Genomic DNA, 25,690 nt, shown 5'->3' with positions numbered 1-25,690 from the left:
AATTTCAGCATTCTTTTCAAGTCTAATGAGTGCAATGTTTTCTCTGCCGGAGTCTCCGGATTGGGAAAGAACGTCGGTAAAGATATGGTCTGATTAATATGGAATTCTGACACCACCTTCGGAAGGAAAGATGGGTGAGTTCGAAGAACCACTCTATTGTCATGAAAAACCGTGTACGGTTCTTTAGAAGACAAGGCCTGGATTTCACTGACCCTCCTCGCTGAAGTAATGGCCACTAGAAAAGCCGTCTTCCACGTAAGGTGTTGTAAAGAGGCCTTATGTATAGGCTCGAAAGGAGGGCCCATAAGTTTTGCCAGGACTATGTTCAGTTCCCATGGAGGAGAAGGCCTCCGAATTGACGGAAAAACTTTCTTCAAACCCTCTAAGAAATCCTTGACTACAGGTTTTGTAAAGAAGGATTCCTGAGAAGGTCACTTGCGATAGGCTGTAATAGCAGACAAATGTACCTTAATAGATGATACCTGCAGACCGGACTTCGCTAGATGAAGCAAATAGGACAGTATGACATCCTCCTGCGCCCGTATGGGATTATGACCTTTCTGACAGCACCATATGTAGAATCTCTTCCACTTAAAGGCGTAAGAACGCCGCGTGGAAGGCCGTTTGGACTCTTTCAAGATGTTCATGCACTCCTGCGAGAGCCCTAGGTGCCCATACTGCAGGAATTCAGGAGCCATGCTGTTAAGCTCAGAGAGGGTAGGTTGGGATGTAGAATCCTGCCCTCCATTCTGCTCAGAAGATCCGGTCTGCACGGCAGCCTCCTGTGAGGTTTTTCCGACAGGTTGAGGAGATCCGTGTACCAGAACTGTCGGGGCCATTGTGGCGCTATAAGAATCATTCTGGTCCTGGATCTGTAAAGTTTGCTGATCACTGCCGGAATGAGGGGAATTGGCGGAAAAGCGTAAAGAAATATCCCTGACCAGTCGATCAACAGGGCATTCCCTCGAGATCCCGGACGGTAGAACCTGGATGCGAAGTCTGGGCATTTCTTGTTTACTTCGTCTGCGAAGAGATCCAGTTGAGGCCGACCCCATTGCGCGAAGATGTATTCTGCGACTTCGCCGTGTAGGACCCAATCGTGAACGTCCTCCAGGTGTCTGCTTAGAAAGTCTGCTTCCATGTTCTGCTGACCTGGCAGGTGAACTGCTGTAATTGACATTCCTCTGGCCAGGAGCCAATGCCATATCGCTTGGGACTCTCGCGATAGGGGTAGGGACCTCGTTCCCCCTTGTTTGTTCAAGTAATACATCGTGGTTGTATTGTCCGTCTGTATCAAGAGAGTTTTCCCCTGAATTAGCGGTATGAAAGACTTGAGAGCCAGATGGACCGCTCTGAGTTCTAGCAGATTGATGTGGTACTGCTTTTCCTTGTCTGACCACAGACCCTGCGCTTGAAAAGGACCCAAATGAGCCCCCCATCCCTGAAGAGATGCATCCGTTACTAGGGTGTCGGATGGAAGCACCTGGTGAAACGGAGCACCCACTGACAGGTGAGGTCTGTGCATCCACCATCTCAATGACTGAAGTGCTACCGCCGGTAGCCGCACCGTGTCCTCCCAGCAACCTGTTCTTTGGCTCCAGTTGGTCTCCAATGCCTCTTGGAGGGGTCTCATGTGGAGTCTGGCATTTGGGACAATAAAAATGCACGATGCCATGGAGCCCAGCAGTGATGTCACCTGACGTGCCGTAGGTGCGCTGGCTCTCAAAAGGTCCTGGCACTTCCTGTCAATTGAGGATAGTCGTTCCTCCGAAGGATACACTTTTTGGAGTTCTGTGTTTATGATAGCTCCTAGGTAGTGAAGATTCTGCGTTGGAATCAAGGTTGACTTCTGGTAATTGACCTGAAGACCTAGAGCTTCGCAAACTCCTAGTACAATGTCCCGATGGCTTCTCGCCTGCTCCGGAGAAGAAGCCTTTAGTAGCCAGTCGTCTAGGTATGGATATATGTATATCCTTTGTCTTCGGAGATGTGCCGCCACCACTACCATACATTTCGAAAAAACGCTTGGGGCAGATTTCAGGCCAAAGGGTAGAACTCTGAACTGGTAATGCTGTAACGCTACTCGGAAGCGCAGGAATTTTCGATGTTTGGGAGCTATCGGGATGTGAAAGTACGCATCCTGTAGGTCGATGGAGCACATCCAGTCTCCCTGATGCAGTTGAGGGAAAATCTGGTGAAGCGCTAGCATTCTGAACTTCTGCTTCCTTATGTATTTGTTCAGCAGCCGTAGGTCCAGAATTGGCCTGAAAACGCCCTCTCGACCCTTCTTTGCCACTAGAAAGTAACGGGAGTAGACCCCCTGTCCTCTGTGTGCAGGTGGAACCTTTTCTATGGCATTCTTTTTTAGGAGGGCGAGAGCCTCCTTGCGTAGCAAGCTGAGATGAGATGGATTGTCTTTGGTTGGTGGCAAGCGTGGTGGAGGCTGTTTGAAAAGAAGAGAATAGCCATGTTCGACAATATTGAGCACCCATTTGTCTCTTGTGATAGAGTGCCACTCGTGAAGATAAGCCGTAATACTTCCCCCCACCGGAGTGGTGTACAGTGTCGAGGGAAGCGAGATTTCATTGCTTGGTGGGTGCTTTCGGAGTGGACTGTTGAGGTCTACTTGACCCTCGCTCCCTTGTGTTTCTCCTTTGAAAAAGAGGGCGTCCCTGTCGTTGTTGTGACCTTTGCGACCAATGAGGGGTTTGAACCCTCTGCTGGAAAGGGCGCCTGTCATACGGCCTGTACCTCCGCCTGAAATCTTTCTTTCTTTCGAGGCCCACCGCCTTCATGGTATCCACCTCGGTCTTCATGCGGGCCATCTCTTCGTCTGCATGGGCACCGAATAGAGAGTTCCCGGCAAATGGGAGATTCAGGATGCGTTGTTGTGCTTCCTGTTTGAAGCCAGTGAGCCTCAGCCAGGAGGATCTCCTCGCACAGATACCATGTGCGTATCCATGAGCAGCCAAATCCGCCCCATCTGCTGCCGCGCTGATAACCTGGTTGGATACCAGGCATCCTTCTTGTAGTATCTCCTGGAAATCTTGTCTGTCTTCTCTGGGCAATTTTTTCTGTAAATCTACTGAGGGAGTCCCACAGAGAACGATCATACCTGCCCAGGAGCACAGACGCACTGGAGACCTTCATTGCTGAAGCCGCTGTCCCGCATATCTTTCTCCCTAGAGAGTCTAGATGCCTGCTCTCTTTATCCGGGGGCACCGTGGATGAAGATGCCACCGAGTGGGTCTTTTGGGCGGCAGCTATGATAACCGAGTCCGGTGGCGGATCCTTCTTGGCAGGGAGGCAGTAGGTGAATACATTCGCGAATATTGCGAATCTGGGGAGGCCGCTGGTCTGTTGAGGCTCTCCAGCCATCTCGGAGATAGGTTGATGGGCGAGACATGCCCAGATGATGCCGCTCTTGACCGAGAAGAGTCGCTCGGTATGGAGACCACTGGAGATGGCGCCTTGTCTGGCGTGGGGCGATGTTCTGCTCCCTGTGGGACAGGTAAAACCTGTGTCGACGTCGATGGCTGTTTCGACGTCGAAGGGCGCCCAGCCGGTTGCTCATGCCTCGACGTTGAGTGCCTCGACGTTGAGTGCCTTGACGTCGAACGGCGATCCTTGGACCTCGACCTGCTCGCCGTCGTGTGCCTCGACGTGGAGCGATGGAAGGTCGACGGCGGATGTCTCTCGTGCCGTCGTGGCGATTTCGACGTCGTGTGTCCTGACGTCGGGGGGCGCACAACCTTTGGCGGCGACCGGGCACGCCGGCGATGGCTCGACGTCGATCGGCGGGCTGCCGTCGACGGAGACCTGCCCCTGCTCTGATGTCCCTCCGACGCCGTTCCCTTCGACGTCGGGCGTGTCGCCGTCGACGGCGATCTATGCCGGTGAGACGGTGGTAGCGACGACGTCGACGGTGAACAAACAGGTACTTTCCTACCTGTCGACGTCGACCAGGCCATTCTCTCCTGAGAATGGCCTTCTGGCTGTCTGGGAAGTGAGGAGGACGATGTTCTTTGCCTCTCCTGAAGCCCATGTAGCCGGATCTTCTCTCTGTCTTTCAGAGTCCTCCTAGACATGTTCTTGCAGTACTTACAAGTGTCAGGGCAGTGACTCTGAGGCAGGCACACTATGCACAGAGAGTGGGGATCTGACTGGGCCTTCTTCTTCCCACAAGCAGGGCATTTGACAAAAAGTGAAGGCATTTTTCTGTCAGAAAAAACCTGCCTAGCTCAGACAAAGGTGTTATTTGTCGAGTGAAAAGTGAAAAAACGCTTTTTTAAAGAATTGTTCTGAGAGAGCTCAATGCTCCAGGATCCTCTCAGAAGAAGCCGGAAAAAAGAACTGACCTAACTGTGAACCAACTGTCACCTTTCCTTCACCCCTGAGGCATGATGGGATACTGGAGGTGCTCAGGATCTTAAAGGCACGGTGCCAAAGTTTTTATGGTTCTCCTGTGTTAACCTGCATGCAGCCTATTGGCTAAGAATGCTTCATTGTTTTTCAATGCAGTTTTTTTCTATTTTTTCTCTAGAGTTTGCTACTGCTTACTTCCCTAAGCCTAGTTTTAGGAGCTTGGGTACATATTTATGCTCTATTGTAGTATTTAATATAAAAAAAAAAGAAAAAAACTTCATAGAAATAAAGCATTTTAGCCTGTTTTTAACATGATAGCCTGCATGACTGTTTGTTACACATGTATAATATGTGTATATTTTATATATGCTCCGGGGTCCCCGCACAAGGGCGGGAATATTCAATGTTTATGACTATTGATGAGGATCCCCTGGAAGAGAACAAAGCCTGTACTGGGTGCAGGTGCTTCTCACCTCCCCCTGCAGGAACTGCAACACCTGGCAGTGCGCCTCAAAGGCTCACCCCTTTTATTACAGCGCCAGAGGGCATTCCAGCTAGTGGAGATGCCCACCCCTCTGGCCACTGCCCCACTTTTGGAGGCAAGGCTGGAGGAGATAATTAGAAAAACAAGGAGGAGCAACCCACCAGTCAGGACAGCCCCTAAGGTACCCTGAGCCGAGGTGACCCCTGCCTTTAGAAATCCTCCATCTTGGTTTTGGAGGATTCCCCCAATAGGATTGGGGATATGCTCCCCTCCCCTCAGGGAGGAGGCACAAAGAGGGTGAAGCCACCCTCCAGGACAGTAGCCATTGGCTACTGCCCTCCCAGACCTAAATACACCTCTAAATTTAGTATTTAGGGGAACCCCAGAACCCAGGAAATCAGATTCCTGAAACAAGAAGAAGGACTGCTGACCTGAAAGCCGTGCAGAGACGACGGAAGACGACAACTGCTTTGGCCCCAGCCCTACCAGCTTGTCTCCCGACTTGAAAAGCTGCAACAGCGATGCATCCAACAGGGACCAGCGACCTCTGAAGCCTCAGAGGACGTCCCTGAACCTAAGGACCAAGAAACTCCCGTGAGCAGCGGCTCTGCTCAACAACAAGCAACAACTTTCTTGCAACTTCTAAAGACTTCACTCTTCCCGCCGGAAGCGCAAGACTTCACCCTCTACACCCGACGCCCCCGGCTCGAGCTCCACAGAACCAACACCACAGGGAGGACTCCCAGGCGACTGCGACCTCGTGAGTAGCCCGAGACGACCACCCTGGACCCCCACAGTGACGAATGCAGAGAGAATCCAGAGGCTCCCCCTGACCGTGACTGTTTGTAACAAGGAACCCGATGCCTGGACCAAGCACTGCACCCGCAGCCCCCAGGATCAGAAAGAACTGAACCTCAGTGCAGGAGTGACCCCAGGCGACCCTCTGCCTAGCCCAGACGGTGGCTGGCCCAAGAAGCCCCCCTGTGCCCTGCCTGCACCGCTAGAGTGACCCCCGGGTCTCTCCATTGATTCCTATTGAAAACCCGACGCCTGCTAAGCACACTGCACCCGGCTGCCCCTGTGCCGCTGAGGGTGTGTTTTGTGTGCCTACTTGTGTCTCCCCAGTGCTCTACAAAAACCCCTGGTCTGCCCTCCGACGACGCAGTTACTTACCTGTTGACAGACTAGAACCCGAGCACCCCTGTTCTCCATAGGCACCTATGTGTTTTAGGCCCTCCTTTGACCTCTGCACCTGACCGGCCCTGTGTTGCTGGTACAGTGACTTTGGGGTTGCCCACCTCCAAACTAGGGTAAACCTCATGCGTTCAGTATAAACATACCAAAGTCACACCTGACTCCTTCTCCGACGCTCTCTGTAGGAAGCTGACTCCCTGTATAGTGCACTAAAATGAAGTACACTGTGCAGAGAGTCCAGTGGATCCCCAATTGGTTTGCAGAGGCAAAAGTAGATAGAACAAATGCACTATTTTGTGGTAGTGTTGGTGAGCTGTTAGGCTTATCAGAGGGTATGCAAAGCATTTGCTGTACTCACAGAGGCAATCAATGAGACACACATTCAGTTTCAGAAGTCAACACAATGCAAGTTTCAGAGTTCTTCTCAATGTTACTCTATGGAGGAAAACAATGTTCAGCAAACACAGGGTTAACGAAGACTTACGGGCCAATTCTCAGACAGCAAAGGTAAGTGCTGGGCACTGATCAGAACCACACCAGCAAGTCATACTGGGCGGACGGGTGCAGTAAGGCGTCAGGTTCCCAGTATTTCTCTATAAGAGTTGGACCTGGTGACAAACATGCTGCAGGCTCGGGCTGGGAAGCCAGTGGGGGACTACAAACAGGTAGGTTGTAAACTTGGGGTGCTTGGGGACGTAGGTGCACCTTTGGTCCTCTTCTCCTGTGCCCAATGGGCAACAGGCGCAGGGGTGTCTTTAGGCATCAGATTTTCACGTCTGGAAGCGCTCACGTTTAGGGGGCCTGTGTGTTGAGGCTGCAAGCATCATCAGGAAGTCCGGCATTGAAGGACCTAGGCTGGACGTGAACTCTTTGAAGCCGGGGGACATAATTGGCACCAGTGGCCCACCTTGGATTGGGTTGGGGGCAACGAGTGTAGTGGTTGCTGGAGGTGTCGGGTTTTTTCTCACCACTAGCTGTGGGAGAGGGGGCCTACTTGCAGATGCAGCAGTTATCTCAGGAGAGTCCAAGATGGTGAACCACATTGGCACCGTTGGCTGGCTTCACCGCAGGTCGTGGATGTAAGGGTTTCTGAGATTTCAGCAAAGTGCAGAGTCTTTTCTTTCGAGTTTCTTGTTGCAGAGCAGGTTCGCTGCTCATGGGAGAATTGTGCCTTTATTGAAGGCTGGACGAGTTGGCTTCTTGGGCAGTGCCCTTTAAGGTCAGCAGGCAGTCTGGCATGGTCAGCTGCTTCTTCTTTTCCTCTTCTACTGGTGAAACTTTTTTTTGTCTGGGTCTTCTTAGGTTGTCGAAATTTGATTTCTAGGGTTCAGAGGTACTACCTACTCAATTTAGAGGCACTGGAGGGAGTGACAGCCAGTAGCCAATGGGCTTCCCACCTTAGGGTGACTACACTGCTTCTATAACCACTTCAGTTGAGAAGTGGGCATAACCCTAGCCCTAGTGGCCTAAATCCTTCCAAGCAAGATGAAGGAATTTGAAAAGGGGTGTCCACTTCAGCTCGTCCACCTTAGTAGTGGGACTGGCATGAAGTGGGCACACCTCCTAATCAGTCTAATTTTCCTGCCTGTGCTGCTGCCACAAGTTGGGTCACGACAGAGGGGCTGTTCATCTCCACCATTTGGAAAGACCTGGGTCGCATTACAAAGGGGGCAAGGCCTCTGAAGCTTCCCGCCCTTGAATGTCCATCCTGCCTGGGTGAGGTGATAACACCTCCAACCAGTGCATGCTTTTGTCTCAGGCCCTCGAGAGTGCAGGCTGTCACTTCGTGGGAGGCCAGGAATGCATCTGTGGTGGCTGAATTGGTCAGGGCCAGCCAGTCAACACAATAGTAGTTGGCGGCTTTTCAGGGGGCACTTCTGAGGTGACCTCTTTGTGCATTTCTTAATAAATCCATCACAGTATTCAGTGAGGGTTTATTATTCTGAGATGTTTGATACCAGCCATCCAAGGGTTCAGAGAAACCATCATGTACGTGGAGAACTCGTAATGGCTAGTGTCCAGCACATGCATTTAAAATGTCTTCCCTGTACACTTACCCTGTCTTGGAATACACAAAGACATAGTAGCGGCATATTTGGTCAAGCATATATGCCCTCACATGTAGCTTGATGCACCCTGCCTTAGGGGTGACTTACAACTGGCACATGCAGTGATAAGGGACCTGGTACACAGAGGTGTGTGACAGGTCGTGTTTTCAATTTAACCTGCGCCAACACGCAGTCTGCAGTGGCAGCACTTTAAGGGTTTAGTGAGGAGTCCCTGAGGGTGGCACTACTAGTGCTGCAGCCCTCAGACACCTTATTTAGTACTCAAGGCCCTAAGTACCAGGGGAACCGTTTATAAGGGGCTTACAGTGGTAGCAAAATAGTTTGCCAAATGGCAAAACAACTGTGCAGTTTAGGGGAAATAGATCTTGCACTGGTGATCTGGTTATCAGAGACCCAGTGCACTAACCGTCAAAGTCACAGCAGAAACCAGGCCAAAAATGGGGGCTAACCATATCAAAAAGGGTGTTTTCCTACACTCCCTTTCGTCGGAGCAGTTCTGGATACAGTGCAGTTTTGGCTTATCCTTCCGAGCAGCGAGTCCAGGATATTCAGGCTATGATACGGATATTTCAGCTCCTCTTCTGGATTTTGGTGAGAATGACAGACTGTTGGGCCTCATGGCCTCCTGTATCCGGCTTGTGAATCATGTCAGATGGCATATGGGGGCTCTGCAGTGGAACCTGAAGTTCCAGTGGGTGCAGCATCAGGGTAATCTTTCTGAGATGGTCCAGATCTCAGAGGAAACTGCAAAAGACCTGCAGTGGTGACTAACGAACCACGATTAGGTCAGATGCACACTCCTCTCCCTTCCCCAACCAGCTGTCACAGTGGTCACACTTGTATCATTCCTCAGATGGGGCAGTCATCTGGGAGAGGTGGAGATCAGAGGACTCTGGTCTCCTGTGGAATCTGGACTCCACATTAACGTCTGGTTAGCACTGATGAAAGCATTTCTTCCTTCTGTCAAGGGATATATAGTGCAGGTGTTCATAGACAACACAATCACCATTAGGTACTGCAACAAGCAGGGAGGGTGGGGTCATGGACCCTTTGTGGAGAGGCTCTGCGTCTCTGGACATGGCTGGAACAGCAGGGCATAACCCTGGTGATTGAACACCTAGAAGGTTCTTGGAACTTCAGGGTTGACAAACTCAGCCATCAGTTCCTAGAGGATCACTAGTGGCGTCTCCGTTTGGAGATGGTACAAGGTATCTTTCAGCAATGGGGAGAGCCTTGGTTGGATCTGTTTGCCTCTGAAGAGAACGCGCAATGTCAGCATTTATGTGCATCCAAGGCAGCTATCGCTCGAACACACTTTTCATCTTCAGTGGAGCTTAGGCCTCCTGTACGCCTTTCTGCACATACCACTTCTTCCCAGTTATCAAGAACATCAAGAGTGACTGGGCCCAAGCCATCCTTGTGGCTCAGTACTGGACACAGAGAGTCTGGTATTCCAGGCTTCTGAGAATGAGCATTGATCCTCCAATAAGACTGCCCCTTCAGGAAGATCTTCTTTCACAGCAGCAGGGGAGGGTTCCCCACCCAAATCTGTCATCTCTCCACCTTCTTATGTGGAGATTGAGCGGCAACAGTTGACAGCCGTCAACTTCCCTCTCGAAGTCTGTATTGTTATTCTGGCAGCCAGGTATTCCCTCCACCAAGACGGTATACGCCTGCTGATGGCAAAAGTTTGTATTATATTGTACAGAAAAGTCTATCTACCCTTTCTCTGCCTCTCGCACTCTGATATTCTTTTCTTTATTCTTGCCTAGCAGGGCTCTGCTACGAGTACTCTTATGTGATATTTTTCTGCTCTGTCTGCCTTCCTGAGCCTGAACAACCATTTTTATTTACGTCCCACATCATAAATAGGTTTCTCAAAGGGCTTATACATATGTTTCCCGCTTCCCCTTTTATCATGCCTGAGTGGGACCTTAATTTGGTTCTCACCTACCTTGTGTGTGCTCCCTTTGAGCTGCTGCCATTTGTCCCCTTTGGCTGTTTACCATCAGGACAGCCTTTCTAGTGGCAATAAAATATGCCTGGAGGGTGACTGAGCTGCAGGCTTTGTCGTCCAAGCCTCCCTACTTGACTGTGTTTCTTGACAAACAGGTGCTTTGCATTAGGGTCTCTTTCCTACCAAACGTAGTGCCTGCATTCAATCTGGGGCAATCAGTCACCCTGCCCACCTTTAATGCTCTTCCACATCCCTCTAAAGAAGAGGGACAACTTCACCATCTTGACCGAAAAAGAGCATTGCTGTTCTACCTTGACTGCACAAAAGAGTTCCAGGTGGGCAACCAATTCTTTGTGGGTTGGAGCAAAGAAAGGTTGGGCAGTGCAGAAGTGAACCATTTTGCGCTGGCTTTTTGTCTGTGTTGGGATCTGTTGGGATCTGTTGCGCCCTGGCTAAGAAGCAGCCTCCTGAGGGCTTAAGGGCCCATTCTACTAGAGGAAAAGCTGCGACCACAGTGTTATCACGTGGAGTCCCTGTCTTGGACATGTGTCAGGCTGCCACGTGGGCATACATGCACATTTTGCCAAACACTACTGCCTGGACAGTCAGGTCCACAGAGACAGGCATTTCGCTTGTTCGGTTCTGCAGGACGTCCTAGTTTAATAAATTTGTCCGCAGGGATCCAGGGATGGTATTGCTTGGGTATCTATTCAACGGTAAGGAATCTGTGGCTAGAAGTCTCGGTCAGATGAACAAGTTACTTACCTTTCCTAACAGATTATCAGGCAGAGACAATATCTAGCTGCAAGTTCCTTACCGACCCACCCATTCCTTCCAGCTCTGAGGACAGATTTCTAGGGTTAGGGATGATCGGTTTCAGATTCTTAGTTTGAACACACAACTGTCAGTGCACTTCATGGCTCCGCACTCCCAGTGTGATAAGTTGTGAAACGTAAGTGACGTCCACACACTGAGGTGGATCCTATATAGGTGACCGCACCGTCACTTCCGGCTAGTCCACTGCGGTGTGGAACTGAACCAAGCCACTTACCGGCACGCAGAGGTTCTGCTCATGAAAAATCTTCTGGATCCAGTCTGACACCTGAGAAATTCAAAGGTAAGGAATCTGCAGCTAGATATTGTCTCATCCAGATAATTAGTTACCTAAGGTAAGTAACTTGTTTTTCTGGGCACATCAAAAAACGTACAGAACATAGTAAACTGCATTGTCTTGCGGAGACACATTGTTGCAGCCGCAAGGACCCCATGAACCAAACTCATGCTAACCTCGGGGGGAAGCTAGAAACAAATGCAATAGGTTGAATTTAAACCTAGTAAGCATTAAGAGTTCCATATTGTTTTTCACAATTGTTAAATAAAGTTCCATCAATTGGGTTGTAGTCAACAAGACATACCCCAGTACAGTTATTTTTAACAGATTCTCCTGTACTCTAGCCAACATATTCTGATTTTAAAAAATTATCCCTCACCCATTTTCGATCTGACTTCAGCATATCCTCGGGGTTAGAGCATAGCTCAACCCCCCCCAATCTTTGGAGCTACCCTTTGATGCAATTGAGCCACGGGATAACAAGTCCATGATCAAGTGACATACACTCCCTTAGAATAGCCTTGTTCATATTGGGTTCCACCCTTGTCCAAACCTTAATCCAGCAAAGTAGGGGGTGAATGGACTAACAGATCACTGAGGTAATTAACACCCAGCTCCTCCTGTACACAAAATGACAAAGTGCTCTGGGGAACACATAACAAGCACTTTAGGAATTTGTCGACTGTAATGTGGAGTTGCTTGGCATCTGCACATCCCCAGATGTCACAGCAATATGAAGCCTTAGATATAGACTTTGCCTTTATCGGTCTGCTTACCATTTTGATGCAAAAATGAACACGCTTGCATTGGCTCTTGTGAACTCCTGTTTCTTGCCTATTATTAAGGGTTTTCAACTTAAGATTTTTTTTCTTTTTTTATTAAGCTTTTATTAGTATGAACAGCAGCACAAACTAACAGTGCAGATAACAGCATTAGTCACCAAAGCTTGTCAGAGATTTGTAACCCATGTAGCACTTACCAAGACAAACAGAAAAATATGTTTAATCAGACATGCTGTAGCGCCATATCTCATGCTCCATACACTGTAGATACTACAGTTCCTCTGAAGTGGAAAGTAAATAACTTGTTAAAGGGCGCCATATATTTTTAGGGAGTGATGGTTTCTGCGGCTCTTCAGCATACAGTTTCAGTTGTGTTTTACAATAAGTCATATCTCGTATCCAATTTTTAGCGGTGGGTGTCGCACAGGCCTCCCAGTGCATCGCCACCCTTCGCTTAGCCAACAACAGCACTTATACCACAAACCTACGATTGGTCGGCTGTATGTGCTTAACCCACCCCAGCAAGCATATCTTCAGTTTACAGGGTACGTGCTCTAGAGTCACAGCTGTTAGTGCCTCGTTAACCTGAAACCAATATTTATATATGGGGTTACAGTACCAAGCCAAGTGCACAAAGTCTACCATCCACATCTCAAACACCTAGCATCCTTCCGCAGCCCAAATGTAAACAATTTGGCTGGTGTATAGTACATTTTTGTAAGAACCTAAAATGTAGAAAACACGAATTGCAATTTGATGTAAGTGTACTGTATGTAGCTGTGCAAAGCAGTATTGCCAATCTACTAACTCCATTGGTTCGGCTAGCGCAAAATTCCATGACTCCACTGCTTTTGCGTGCTCTTGTGGACAGTCAGACTGTGCTGCATTGTACAAACTGGTAATCAGGTGTCTCGGACTATCATTTGTAAGCAAAACCTGAAGTGTATTTAAAGTTGGGGGCTCCTCTGGTGAGTGTGGATAGTGTAGCCTAAGAGGCACCCCCAATCGATGATATATAAAGGTGAGAAGTGGAGTGTGGTGCTGCGCATGTTACATCACCTAGATTCACGAATATGCCATCAGTGAAGACATCCCCCATAGGTCGTATTCCTGCATTCCCAAGTAGTCGTAGCAAAATATATCCTCACTGTAGAAGTCTTGCTTAGTTTATGGTGCACACCTATGGTGTGGCACCCTGTACAGAATCCAGTAGCGTAATCTACGGACTTACGTGGGGGGACAAATATGCCAATTGTGGGATGAAAAGGTTACTAGCAACCAAATGTAGCAGGATCCCAGTGAACACAGTCAAACACACTGACAACAGGCAGAAAATGGGGGTAACCATGCCAAGAAAGAGTGCACTTTCCTACAGGCAGCACCTGTGCCGCAGTGTCCCATAAAGTATGTAAAAAACGGTTCAATAGGCATGAGGTGTTTACGGACCGCAATGCCAGGCTGGAGGAAGACAACATCTTCTTCCCAAGTTGGTACAGCCTCCTGGATTCCCTATCCGGGGGAGTGAAAGGAAAGGCACCATGGGAAGTGGAGTCTTGGACCACCAAGCTCTCCGGGGTGGGGTGTTGGGTGAGGAAACTAGGGTCGGTAGGAGCTGGTCGATGGTGGTGGCCGATTGTCCTATGTACAGGAGCCCCTGTACTGGGTTTGGACCACGTCCCCAGCAGGACATCAGGAAGGGCTTCGTTGAAGGGTAACATGGGCTGCGATGTAGCAACCCCGGGCTGAAGCACCTCTGTCAAGATGTTAGTCCTCCTGAACGACACCGTAGGCAACTCTAGGTCCAAGACCTCAGCTGCTCTGCGCACCACCATGGCATGCGACGCTCCCTCCTCCGTACCCTCAGAAGGAGGTGAGATCATACCAGTATCTGTAGAAGTATCCAGTCCACTGGCTTCCCCTAGATCCTCATACCAGTCCTGCTCTAATCCATACTCTAAAGGGCCCTCAGACCCCTCCCATTCCTCACCTGTGCCTGGCTGTTTGAAATAAGCCTCAGGCACTGATCTGGGCCGTGTCAGCACAGTCGAAACCGAAATCGGCATTGTACGATGTCATTCCGGCTCCGGATCTTCTGGAATGAGGATGGGGCTCGCACCTCTGGTGGGCACCGGCAGTGGGGGGAGCGTCGATGTCAGGACCGGCGCCAGAGGAGGCTGAATGTGTGGAACCGGAGCCGTTCCGGAACAGATATCGATCCCAGGATCCACAACGGCGCCGAAGCTACCAGCGTCGAACCCGATGGGGCCACTGCTGACCCCGTGGGGTCCGATGACCCACACGCGGCGGCAGCCCACTCAAATACAAGGCACATGGCTTCGTAAAAATCTTTAATTTGAATGGGGGTCGCTCCGGCTCCCAGATAGGAGGGAGGCACGAAGTCAGCCCTGGCATCGGCTCCGCTGAACTGTGCTCGGAATGTCGACGTTCTTGGGATGCCTCGTCGGCCTATAGGCGTGGCAAAGTTGAAGTCCGCTTGGACTTCTTTTTGTGCCTCTTCCCTGAGTGCCCGTAGGACCTTGAATGAGAAGACGAGGAGTTGGGGCTTCTGGAGCGGTCCACAACCTGCTCCTCGAGTGGGACGTAACCTCCTAGGAATCGAGCCTACCGATGTCGACTGCTGGGCCGCCATGAGCTTCAGAGACCGCTCTCTCAAAGCTTTTGGAGCCATGGCCTGCAGTCGGAGCACGAGTCGTGGTCCCCATCGAGGCACCAGAGACATACCTGGAGGGGGACTATCACCGACCCAGCGCGATGGCAGGCACTACACGGCTTGAACCCAACTTCCTCGATGACCTCTCGCACACACGAAAAATCTTTGACAAAAGGATCGAAAAAAGGCCTGCCAAAAAAGGCAGAGGGTAGCTCGATGCTGGACCTGCGCTTAACCGGCGTGGAAGGAAAAGAACTGACATACGTGTGCCAGGGTGGTGCCTTTATAGGTGACCATGATTTCACAGATGGCTCTAACGATGCTGACAATGCCACATGGAGCCGAACACCACCACCCGATGGCGCGAGCAGGGTATTGCTCAGCAAAAAATTCCGGATTCGAAGCGGACGCAAGGGAATTCAAAGGTAAAGAATTTGCAGTTAGTACTATCTCTATCAGATAGTACCACATTCAGATTCCATACTGTTGCTGGGGGGTGCTTGTGGCGGGCTAATTCTTTTCAGGCCTTACTTGAAAACTTGAATGACTGGTACAGGAAAAATAGACTATTACTTACGATTTTGAAGGTATGCTGCAATTGCAGCAATGTGCAGCTTAAGGAAGTGTATGCTAGCCTTGATTTCTGTAGGTGTAACAAAAAACATACTATTTTTTGTATAGTTGGCGCATAGGGGTTTATGTGCTGATCTATGCAGTAATAGACACATCTTTTCCATTTAGCTACATAGCAGGCTCTAGTTGTTGGATAGCTTGCCTCTTTAAGAATGTCCATACATTCTGGAGGCCATTGCAATTATCCAAATTCTATGACTTCAGGAGCTAAATTACGAAGATCAGTTGTTTGGGGCTGGGATGTTTAACTTTGCCGCCGCTTTAAGTGAGAAGGGATGGTATGTTGGGAAGCTTCTCGTGAGGTACTAACCACAGGCCTATCAGTGTTGTGTACCAGGGTTGTCTCGCCCAAGTGGGATCTACTACAATCATCTTGAGGGATGTCTGCCTGAGTTTTGTTACAAGAGAAGGAATGAGTGTGACAGGTGGAAAAGCATAGGCAAATTTCCCTGACCAATTCATCCATAGTATATTGCCCTTGGAATGTGGGTGGTAATGGCTGGAGGCAAAGCTTCAGCATTCTGAGTTTTCTGCAGTGGCAAATAGGTCTACATCTGGTGTCCCCCAACAGAAAGAGAAATGTTGTAGGACTTGGGGGTGCATTACCACTCTTGGACTTGTTGCTGTGTCCTCATGAGCAGGCCTGCTACAGAAGTGTACACTCCCTGGAGATATTCTGCAAGGAGCTGGACATGGGGGTGAACAGCCCAATGCTTAATCTCCTGAGCCAAGCATGAAAACTGTATCTAATGGGTGCCCAATCTGCTTTTGTATGTAATACATTGCCATCATGCTGTCTGTTTGAAGGAGAACAACTCTCAGTCATAATAGTTACAAAAGCTTTTAATGATAACTGGATCACTACAATTTCTAGTATGTTGATGTGTATTGTTGGTTGTTGATCAGTCCATTTACCCCAGCCTACCCTATCCTCCATATGCGCTCCCCACCCTGAGATTTATGTATCTGTGGTAACTCTCACTTGTGGTTTTGTGTACAAGGAAGGTCTGCCCATGAGTAGATTGGCTGTTCCACCATTGCAATAACCACTGGACCGTGGGCAAAATCAACACCAGATCTTCTAAATTGCCCTTCACCTGTGACCACTGAGATGCAGATAATCTTGTAGGAAATTCATGCGAAGCCTGGTGTGCAGTACAATCGCTACACAGGATGCCATCACGCACAAGAGGCACATCACTACTCTGAATGGCAGTCTCAAAACCAGCAGTCATGAAAATGAGAACCCTCTGGTCTGTGGGATATGCTTTGGCTGTGACAAAGCTTAGGGTTGCTCCCAGATATGTCTGTATCTGAAGAGGGTGTGGTGTGGATTTGGTTGCATTGATTGTGAAACCCAATTGATGTAGTCCGTTGATGTTAGTTAGTGAATCTTTCAGGCATTTTAGTCTGCTTTAATTCTTTATCTGAAGTGTCTCAGTATGGGAAGACTTGAATGTTGTGTCTTCTCAAATGAGCTGCTACAGCTGGCAGGCGTTTGGTAAAGACTCTTGGTGATCTTTTAACCCCGAAGGAGAGCACTTTGAACTGGTGATGATATCAACTTACCATGAATCTAAGGTACCGAAGATGTGTGGATGAATAGGGATGTGAAAGTAAGCATCTTTAAGTTGAGGGCCACCTTGAGGTTACCTTCCTTAAGTAAGGGGATCACATTAAGTGATAGCACATGGAAGTGTTCCGATATTATGTACTGATAGAGAGAGAGAGGAGATCCAGTAATGGTCTCAGTGTGCCAACATTCTTGGGTATCATGAAGCATAGGGAATACACAGCTCTTCCGAGGTGTTCTTTAGGAATTGTCTCTATGGCATTTTCAACAGTAGAGATTTCCCCGCCTCTTTGAGAAGGTGAAACTGCTGAGAGGTATGTTCTAGGCCGTATCCATGCTGTACAATGCACAGCACCCACTGGTCAGGTGTTATTTCAGGCCAGAGGTGATGGGACTGCTCATCTTCGCCCAATAGGTGACGTGTCTGGGGGAGGGGAGTTGTAGTGAGTCATTGCTTTGAGGTAAAGGCTTCCTTTCCAGAAGTATCTTTACCTTTCTCTCTTTGATTAGCTCCTTTATATCCACATCTAAAGTACCTCCTAGCAATTTATTGATGGCATGCCTGTTATTTTTAGTAGGACTGTGTGTCAGTGGTGGTGGTTTTGGCTGCATCGCTGCCCTAAAGCCTGTGAAAGGACTGCTGCCTGGGTGTTGTGGGCTGTAGGGCTTCCACGGATTTCTTGATTTCAGAGTCTTTTTTATTTTTTTCTAATTGGGTGTTCACCTCCAGCCCACAGAGGTGGTCCCCATCAAAAGGGACATTTAAGAGTTGCTGCTGAACCACAGGTTTAAAACCCGATATGAGCAGCCAAGCGTGTCTGCATACAATTATTGAGGAATTGAGCAATCGTACAGCGGTATCTGCTCTAAAGAGCAGCAAATAGTTGCATTAGAGCAGGCTCCTCCAACCAGTAGCTTGTGGTAGCTCTCCAGCTAATTGTAAGTAGCTCTCTTGCATGCAGCCCAGCCTGCTACATTGCTACATTAGAAATTTGTGCTTAGTTGAATTACTATATTTATATCAAAACTGAAAAGTGGTTAATAGAGACAAAAATGTGTGTATTTTCAGATCTCCTAAACTGATGTCTGCAGAAAAATATTTGAATTTCCAAAATATATTTAAAATTGGCATTTCAGTGATAACTCATGTGGCACAGACAAGTTATTACCTTGGTATCAGGTGAATTGTAGCTGAGGCTGTTGTGTACTACCTAAGCAGGGGCATTTCACATTGACAAATCCTTTTTTTTTTTTTGCATTACTGCTGGGAACCATGCCTGATAAACTGAGGTGACCAGTGCTGGTAGTCTTAAATATGGCGATGACTAATGGTATCTTTTTTAATTTGGTCACCCTTACAACTCTAACAATATAGTAGGGCAGGATGATTTTTATCAAATATAAGTAGCTCTTATTACAGAAAAGGTTAGAGACCCCTGAATTTGTTTGCCCTCTGACACTAATCCCTGTCCCTTTGTACTGATCTGGGAGATGTTGTAGCAGCTCCTCTGTACCATCCTGGGTGTAGGAAGCCAGGACTGGTGTGTGGTGGGTACCTATGGTTTTTGCACCTTATACCAGGTCCATGCAACCCTTATTAGTTAGTGAGATAGTGTCTACGAAGCCAGGGCTCTCTAGTGGTAAATGTGGTGAGCAGCCAAGACTTATCTAGGAGGGGTGTACACTTGCAATAACACTAGTCACACAGTATCTCACATGTAAAGAACCAAACAGTGTTGCAAAAATAAAGGTACTTTATTACAATAACACTGAAATAGATTACTTATAGGCAATCCCCCAACTGGAGGTAAGTACAGACTAAATATACAAGGTAAGTATTAGGGATTAGCATAGAAAACAAGCATTGCACAAGAGATAGTAGAAACTAGCTAGGGCCCTAAAGGGGGAAAAAACTATATACTAAAATAGTGGAATGAAAAGTGAGGTCACCCACCTAAGGATGTGGAATAGTTAGGAAGTAGCTGGGAGAACTTGCGACCAGGAGAGCAGAGGTAAGTTACCTGGTTTACCCGCAACTAACAAGGGGAATCGGAAAAGGAAGTTTGCAAGAACGGGACCAGCCCAGTGGAACCCAACGGTGGATTCTGGATGAAGAGGACCTGCGAAAGAAGGAGACAGAGTCCAGTCTATGCAGGAGTGTCCAGGTGGGGTTGGAGCCACTGCCCAGCCTTCTGTGGGTGTAGATCCGGGTCGAGGGTGGAAGATGAAGATCAGCTGTGGAGCCCAGGAGCTGCAAATAGGTTCCTGAAGCTGTGCAGAAATTGTCCCACGCAGGTCGCCGTGTCTCAGACGGGTTGGTATTCAGGAGCACCACCAACAAGCTTTGGTAAGTGCAAATCTGTACACTGGCGCACACTATGATAAGAAGTAGAGTAATATGGTGATCTTGCCTTGAATGATGTCGGAACATCTTTGACTGGGTCTAGTGGAACGACATGATAGGCATCCCATGGATCTGGACTATCTGGGGGCACTCCCTGAAAGTCATCATCCTCAGAGTACCGTGTAGGACTGCTAGTGCCAATGTCACCTGCATGTGTTGAAACTGGGGACATGGATTGTGGTGTCAAGCGACATAGGGCTAGTCGCTTTGTGTTCTATAGTCCTATTCTTGGGAGGAGGCAGTGCAATGTTCTGCCTCATCCTTTTATGGCCTGACTTTTCCTGTAAATGTTCAGCCTCCAAACGTCTTTTTCTGTTCCTGAGTCACTGGAGGTTTCAAAGATATAGCTCTCAGGACTGATTGCTACTTCTTCGTTGTGATGTGACTAGTCCTTTTTTGGTTTGTATTCCTGTGGAGCCAAAGCCACTGACACCTACAGCTTTGATGCAATTTCTTTTTATTGGGTGACATTGATGCTGCTTGTGTACTCGTCACCGTAGGTCTAGTCAACTCATGGTGCCAAAGGTTTACGTCAGAGGTTGAAAGGCACTGATGGCTTTGTCAGCACCGGATAATGCTTTGGCTTCGAAGGCTGAATGTCCCCTCCAGTTTTGCCCTGTATGCACTGAGCCCAATTCGGATTGCCTCTCTTGGCTCTTGATCTCAGTGTCGATCAGAGCCTGAAGGCTGTGGTGCACCAAGGAGGTGTTGACTAGGAACTGGGGGTATTTGTGAGGGTCAGTCTGAAGGCTTTGAGTAATTTCTGCTCTTGGATCTTCATCCGGGGCCCGGTCTTGTGGTTGTTCAATCTTTATGGAGCTCTAGAGATGGTGGTGAGGGTTCATCCCGTCCTTCTTCCTCGTGCTGTCTGTAGTCCTCAGACACATCATAATGTGGACTACACAAGCTAATGCTGCCTTCTTCGTCATCTTCTTGATGTGCGCTTCCTGCGTCTATGAGTTCTTCTTTCGTGATGTAGGGAAGTACACTCTTTCTTGGCATGGTGACCCCCATTTTTTTTGCCTGTTGTCAGTGTGTTTGACTGTATTCAGTGGGATCCTGCTAACCAGGACCGCAGTGATTATGATCTCTCTCTTCAAATTTGGTTACTTTAACCACTTACACCCCACATTTGGCATACTGGTGCTCCATGTAAGACCCTAGTATATGGTATCCAGGGCACTGGGGTACCCGGGGATCACTATGGGCTGCAGCATGTATTATGCCACCCATGGGGAGCCCATGCAAAGTGTATCTGTAGGCCTGCCATTGCAGCATGCGTGAAAGGGTGCATGCACCCTTTTCACTACAGGTCACTACTGTAAGTCACCCCTATGGCAGGCCCTCCTAGCCCAGAGGGCAGGCTGCATGTACCTTTGTGTGGGGGCACCCCTGCACTAGCAGAGGTGCCCCCACAAACTGCAGTTCCATTTTCCTGGACTTCATGAGTGTGGGGACGCCATTTTATGCGTTCACTGGATATAGGTCACTACCTATGTCCAGCTACATAATGGTAACTCCGAAGGCCTCTTTACAAAGGGTCCACAACCAAACGCGGCTGTGCTTGTTGCAGTATCCCATTCTGGTGGTGGTTTCTGTGAACAACTGTACTATCTTCCTCTTGACAAAAGGAAAAATGCCTTCAATGCTAGTGGGATCGTCCGGAGCTGCAACAGGTTGAAGTGGAGTTCAGCCTCCACAGGAGACACAAGTCCCCTAATCTCCACCTCTCCTAGATGGGTGCCACATCCCAGAAGTGATGCATCTGTCACTACTGTGAGATCTGGCTGGTTGAGGGAGAGTAGTCTAAATGCAGTTCTTTAACTACCACTGCAGGTGTTTTGCAGTTCCCTCCGAGATCTGGACCCCAAAGTTACCACACCAGCAGCTCAGGGCCGGTCAGGTGCAGAGGTCAAAGAGGTGCCCAAAACACATAGGCGTCTATGGAGAACAGAGGTGCTCCGGTTCCAGTCTGCCAGCAGGTAAGTACCTGCGTCCTCGGGGGGGCAGACCAGGGGGGGTTTGTGGAGCACTGAGGGGGCACAAGTAGGCACACAAAACACACCCTCAGCGGCACAGGGGAGGCCGGGTGCAGTGTGCAAAGCAGGCGTCGAGTTTTGAATAGGCTTCAATGGAGGGACCTGGGGGTCACTCTAGCGGCACAGGCAGGCACAGGGGAGGTTTTCTCGGGCCAGCAACCACCTGGGCTAGGCAGAGGGTCGCCTGGGGGTCACTCCTGCACTGAGGTTCGGTTCCTTCAGGTCCTGGGGGCTGCGGGTGCAGTGCTTGGTCCATACGTCGGGTCCCTTGTTACAGGCAGTTGGGGTCAGGGGGAGCCTCTGGATTCTCTCTGCAGGCGTCACTGTGCGGGTCCAGAGAGGTTGTCTCGGGCTACTCACGGGGTCGCAGTCGCTGGGGAGCTCTCCCTGTAGTGTTGGTCCTCTGGATCTCGAGCCGGGGACGTTGGGTGCAGAATGTGAAGTCTCACGCTTCCGTTGAGAAGTTGAAGAGAAGTTGCAAGTTTGTTGCAGGTTGTTGAGCAGAGCCGCTGCTCACGGGAGTTTCTTGTTCCTGGGGGTCAGGGCAGTCCTCTGAGGTCCCTGTTGGATGTGTCGCTGGTTGCAGGTTTTCGACGCAGGAGACAGGCCGGTAGGGCTGGGGCCAAAGCAGTTGTCGCTGTCCGTCATCTTTGCAGGCTTGTAAGTCAGCAGTCCTTCTTTAGTTCAGGTTGCAGGAATCTGATTTCCTGGGTTCTGGGGTGCCCCTAAATACTAAATTTAGGGGGGTGTTTGGGTCTGGGAGGGCAGTAGCCAATGGCTACACCCTCTTTGTGCCTCCTCCCTGAGGGGAGGGGAGCACATCCCTAATCCTATTGGGGGAATCCTCCAAAACCAAGATGGAGGATTTCTAAAGGTAGGGGTCACCTCGGCTCAGGGCACCTTAGGGGCTGTCCTGAATGGTAGTTGACTCCTCCTGGTTTTTCTAATTATTTCCTCTGGACTTGCTGCCAAAAGTGGGGGCTGTGTCCAGGGGGCAGGCATCTCCACTAGCTGGAGTGCCCTGGGGCATTTTAACACGAAGCCTGAGCCTCTGAGGCTCACTGCTAGGTGTTACAGTTCTTGCAGGGGGGAGGTGTTAAGCACCTCCACCCAGTGCAGGCTTTGTTTCTGTCCTCAAAGAGCACAAAGGCTCTCACCCCAAGGGGGCAGAAACTGGTATCTCAGCAGCAGGCTGGCACAGACTAGTCAGTCCTGCACTGAAGGATTGGGTCAAATACAGGGGGCATCTCTGAGATGCCCTCTGTGTGCATTTTTTTATAAATCTAACACTGGCATCAGTGTGGGTTTATTATTCTGAGAAGTTTGATACCAAACTTCCCAGTATTCACTGTAGCCATTATGGAGCTGTGGAGTTCGTTTTTGACAAACTCCCAGACCATATACTTAATATGGCCACACTGTACTTGCAATGTCTAAGAATGGACTTGGCCACTGTAGGGGCATATTGCTCATGCAGCTATGCCCTCACCTGTGGTATAGTGCACCCTGCCTTAGGTCTGTAAGGCCTGCTAGAGGGGTGGCTTACCTTTGCCACAGGCAGTGTTTTGTGTGCATGGCATCCTGAGGGGGGGTGCCATGTCGATTTTGCCTTTTTCTCCCCACCAACACACACAATCTCCAACGGCATTGTGCTTGTGTTAGGTGAGGGGTATCTTAGGGTATCACAACACATGTTGCAGCCCTTAGGGACCTTCCCTGGTCACAGGGCCCTTGGTACGACTGGTACCTTTTACAAGGGACTTATCTGTGTGCCAGGGGTGTGCCAATTGTGGAAACAATGGTGCATTTTTAGTGAAAGAATACTGGTGCTGGGGCCTGGTTAGCAGAGTCCCAGCACACTTCTCAGTGAAGTCAGCATCAATATAAGGCAAAAAGTGGGGAGTAACTGCAACAGGGAGCCATTTTCCTACAGAGCATCTGAGAGGGAGTCAAGTGTGACTTCTGCATATTTATAGTGAACCCCATCGAATGCAGAAGGCTCGCCGTAGTCTGGGGGTGGGAGACGGCAGCCTGGGGTGAAGGAGCCTTCAACAGCCAGTCGTTGAGGTAGGAAAAGGCTGAAACCCCTAACCTGCGCAGATGAGCTGCGACCACCGCCATCACCTTGGTGAACACCCGAGGGGCACTGGTAAAGCCGAAGGGTAGCACAGTAAACTGAAGGTGCTCATGGCCCACTCTGAACCACAAGTAACGCCTGTGGGCAGGCAGGATGGGGATGTGAAAGTATGTATCCTGCAAGTCCATCGCTACCATCCAGTCTCCTTGGTCTAAGGCAGACAAGAGCTGAGCTAGAGTGAGCATTGTAAATTTCTCCTTTTTGAGGAAGACATTAACATCCCGTTAATCCAGAAAAGAACCCTTCTTTTTTGGGTATAAGAAAGTATCGGAAATAACAACCGCTGCCTAATTCTGATATCAGGACCGTTTTTACGGCTGCCTTGGTCAACGGAGCAATAACTTTCTTGTTGAGAACAAAATGATCCTTTATCAGTTGTTCTTTTGAGGGACACATTTGTCTAATGTCATGGACCACCATTCAGGGAGATGATGAATTATAATCCCTAAAATTGGAAAAGTATTGTTTTGCAGAATCACACAAGGAGGCCGTGGATGCTGTAGAGATAGGGGTGGCAGACGACTTGTGGGCAGACCCCCTGGGTTCGAAGACACCACAACTTCGTCCTTGCACAAGCTGCTGGCCTGGCAGAGGACGGTAGCTGGCCTGTGGGTGGCGTGGTGCCACGCCCCTTCTCTAGCCATGAAAGAGATGAAAGACAGACGGTTGACGAGGGGTCCAAGGACTTGGCCGTAGCCCGGGAGGACCTAAAGTGCTCCAGCGAAGAGTCTGTCTTTTCACCAAATAGGGATGCACCATCAAAGGGCATGTCCTTAAGGTTTGCCTGGAAATCCCACAAGAAGCCAGATGTCCGTAGCCAGGTGTGGCACAGAAGGGCCACTGTCAACGAAATCGATCTGTCCAGCGAATCAGTCATGTCTAAGCCACACCATATGGTGAATTTTGCCGCACCTCTCCCATCCTTTACTGCTTGGGTGAGAACGGACGTGCATCCTCCTGGACTTGGGGCACCACTTGTGCAACAGTATCCCACAATGTGTGGGAAAAACAGCCCAATAAACACAAGGTGTTTACTGACCTTAATGCCAGGCTGCTGGAAGAAAACATCTTCCCAAGCTGATCCAGCTTCTTCCATTCCTATCCAGGGGTGAGGAAGGGAAAACTAGAGTCGCCCGGAGCTGGGCGAAAGCGATGGGTGACTGTCCTGTTTACAGGGGCCCCTGTCCCGGTCACCAGCAGGACATCAGTGAGGGCTTCATTAAAGGGCAACATTTGTTTGGATGAGGCAGCCCCAGGCTGAAGCACCTCCATCAGGAGGTTAGTCCTGACTTGCACCTCCTCCGTAGACATAGTAAGGGAAGAAAGCAAGCCAGGATCTGGAGAGCTGTCCAGTCCACTGGGCTCTCCTAGTTTCTCAAACTAGTACATAGTCTTCATCTAGGTTTCTAAAAGGTCCAGAGACCCCTCCCATTCCTCTCCAGTGCCCAGCTGGTCTAATAAAGGCTCATGCAATGATCTGGCACCTATGGGTGCCGTGGGCGCCAGAATCAACGTTGTGCAATGCCGTTCAAGCTCACTGGAGATCAAAATGGGGCTGGCACCACCGTGGACGTTGATGGCGCCGGAAGTGTCGACTTGGAGAGCAGCACCAGAGAAGGTCAAATGTGTGCAGTAGGTGCCATTCCAGATCCAAAATCAGAACACTGAGGCCCCATCGAAGCTTCCAGTGTGGAACTTGATGGGGACTCCACGACTCCGCAGGGCCCGAAGATGCTCCAATGGGCCAGCCCACTCAAACAAGCACTGCATAGTCTTGTCAAATTACTTCAATTAAGAAGGGGCCACTCAGGCTCCTGGAAAGACGGGGAGGCTCGGAGTCATCCCTGCCAACGATTCCACAGAACCATGCCTGGAACACTGATGTTCTTGATTCACGTCGTCAGCCAATGGGAGCGAGGTGAAGTTCGTTCGGACTTCTTCTTGTGCCTTTTCCCTGAATGCCTGGAGGACCTCAAGTGGGACGAAGAGGACTTGGGGTTCCTGGAGCAGTCTGTCGACCTCCTCGACTGAGATTGCCTCAGAGTCGCGCCTGCTGATACTGACTGCCAGCTGCAAGGAGCTTCAGGGACTGCGCCCTCAAAGCCTTCGGAGCCATGGCCCGACACTCCAAGCACGACTGAGTTGTGGTCGCCCTCAAGACACCAAAGGCATACTAGATGGGGATCCGTCACCGACACGGTGCTATGGCAGGCACCACACGGCCTGAATCCTATCTCCCTCGACGACATCATCACATGGATGAAGGAAAAA

General features: G+C 49.6%; 1 protein-coding gene across 1 annotated transcript in view; it reads right to left on the bottom strand.

Annotated features, from left to right (window-relative positions):
• XRN1 (5'-3' exoribonuclease 1) overlaps nt 1–25,690 on the bottom strand; it is an 838,379-nt gene that overhangs the window by 394,129 nt on the left and 418,560 nt on the right. The window lies entirely within an intron of this gene.

Source organism: Pleurodeles waltl, chromosome 11 (assembly GCF_031143425.1).
Source record: "Pleurodeles waltl isolate 20211129_DDA chromosome 11, aPleWal1.hap1.20221129, whole genome shotgun sequence".
NCBI lineage: Eukaryota > Metazoa > Chordata > Amphibia > Caudata > Salamandridae > Pleurodeles > Pleurodeles waltl.
This window is presented reverse-complemented; position numbering and strand designations above follow the sequence as displayed.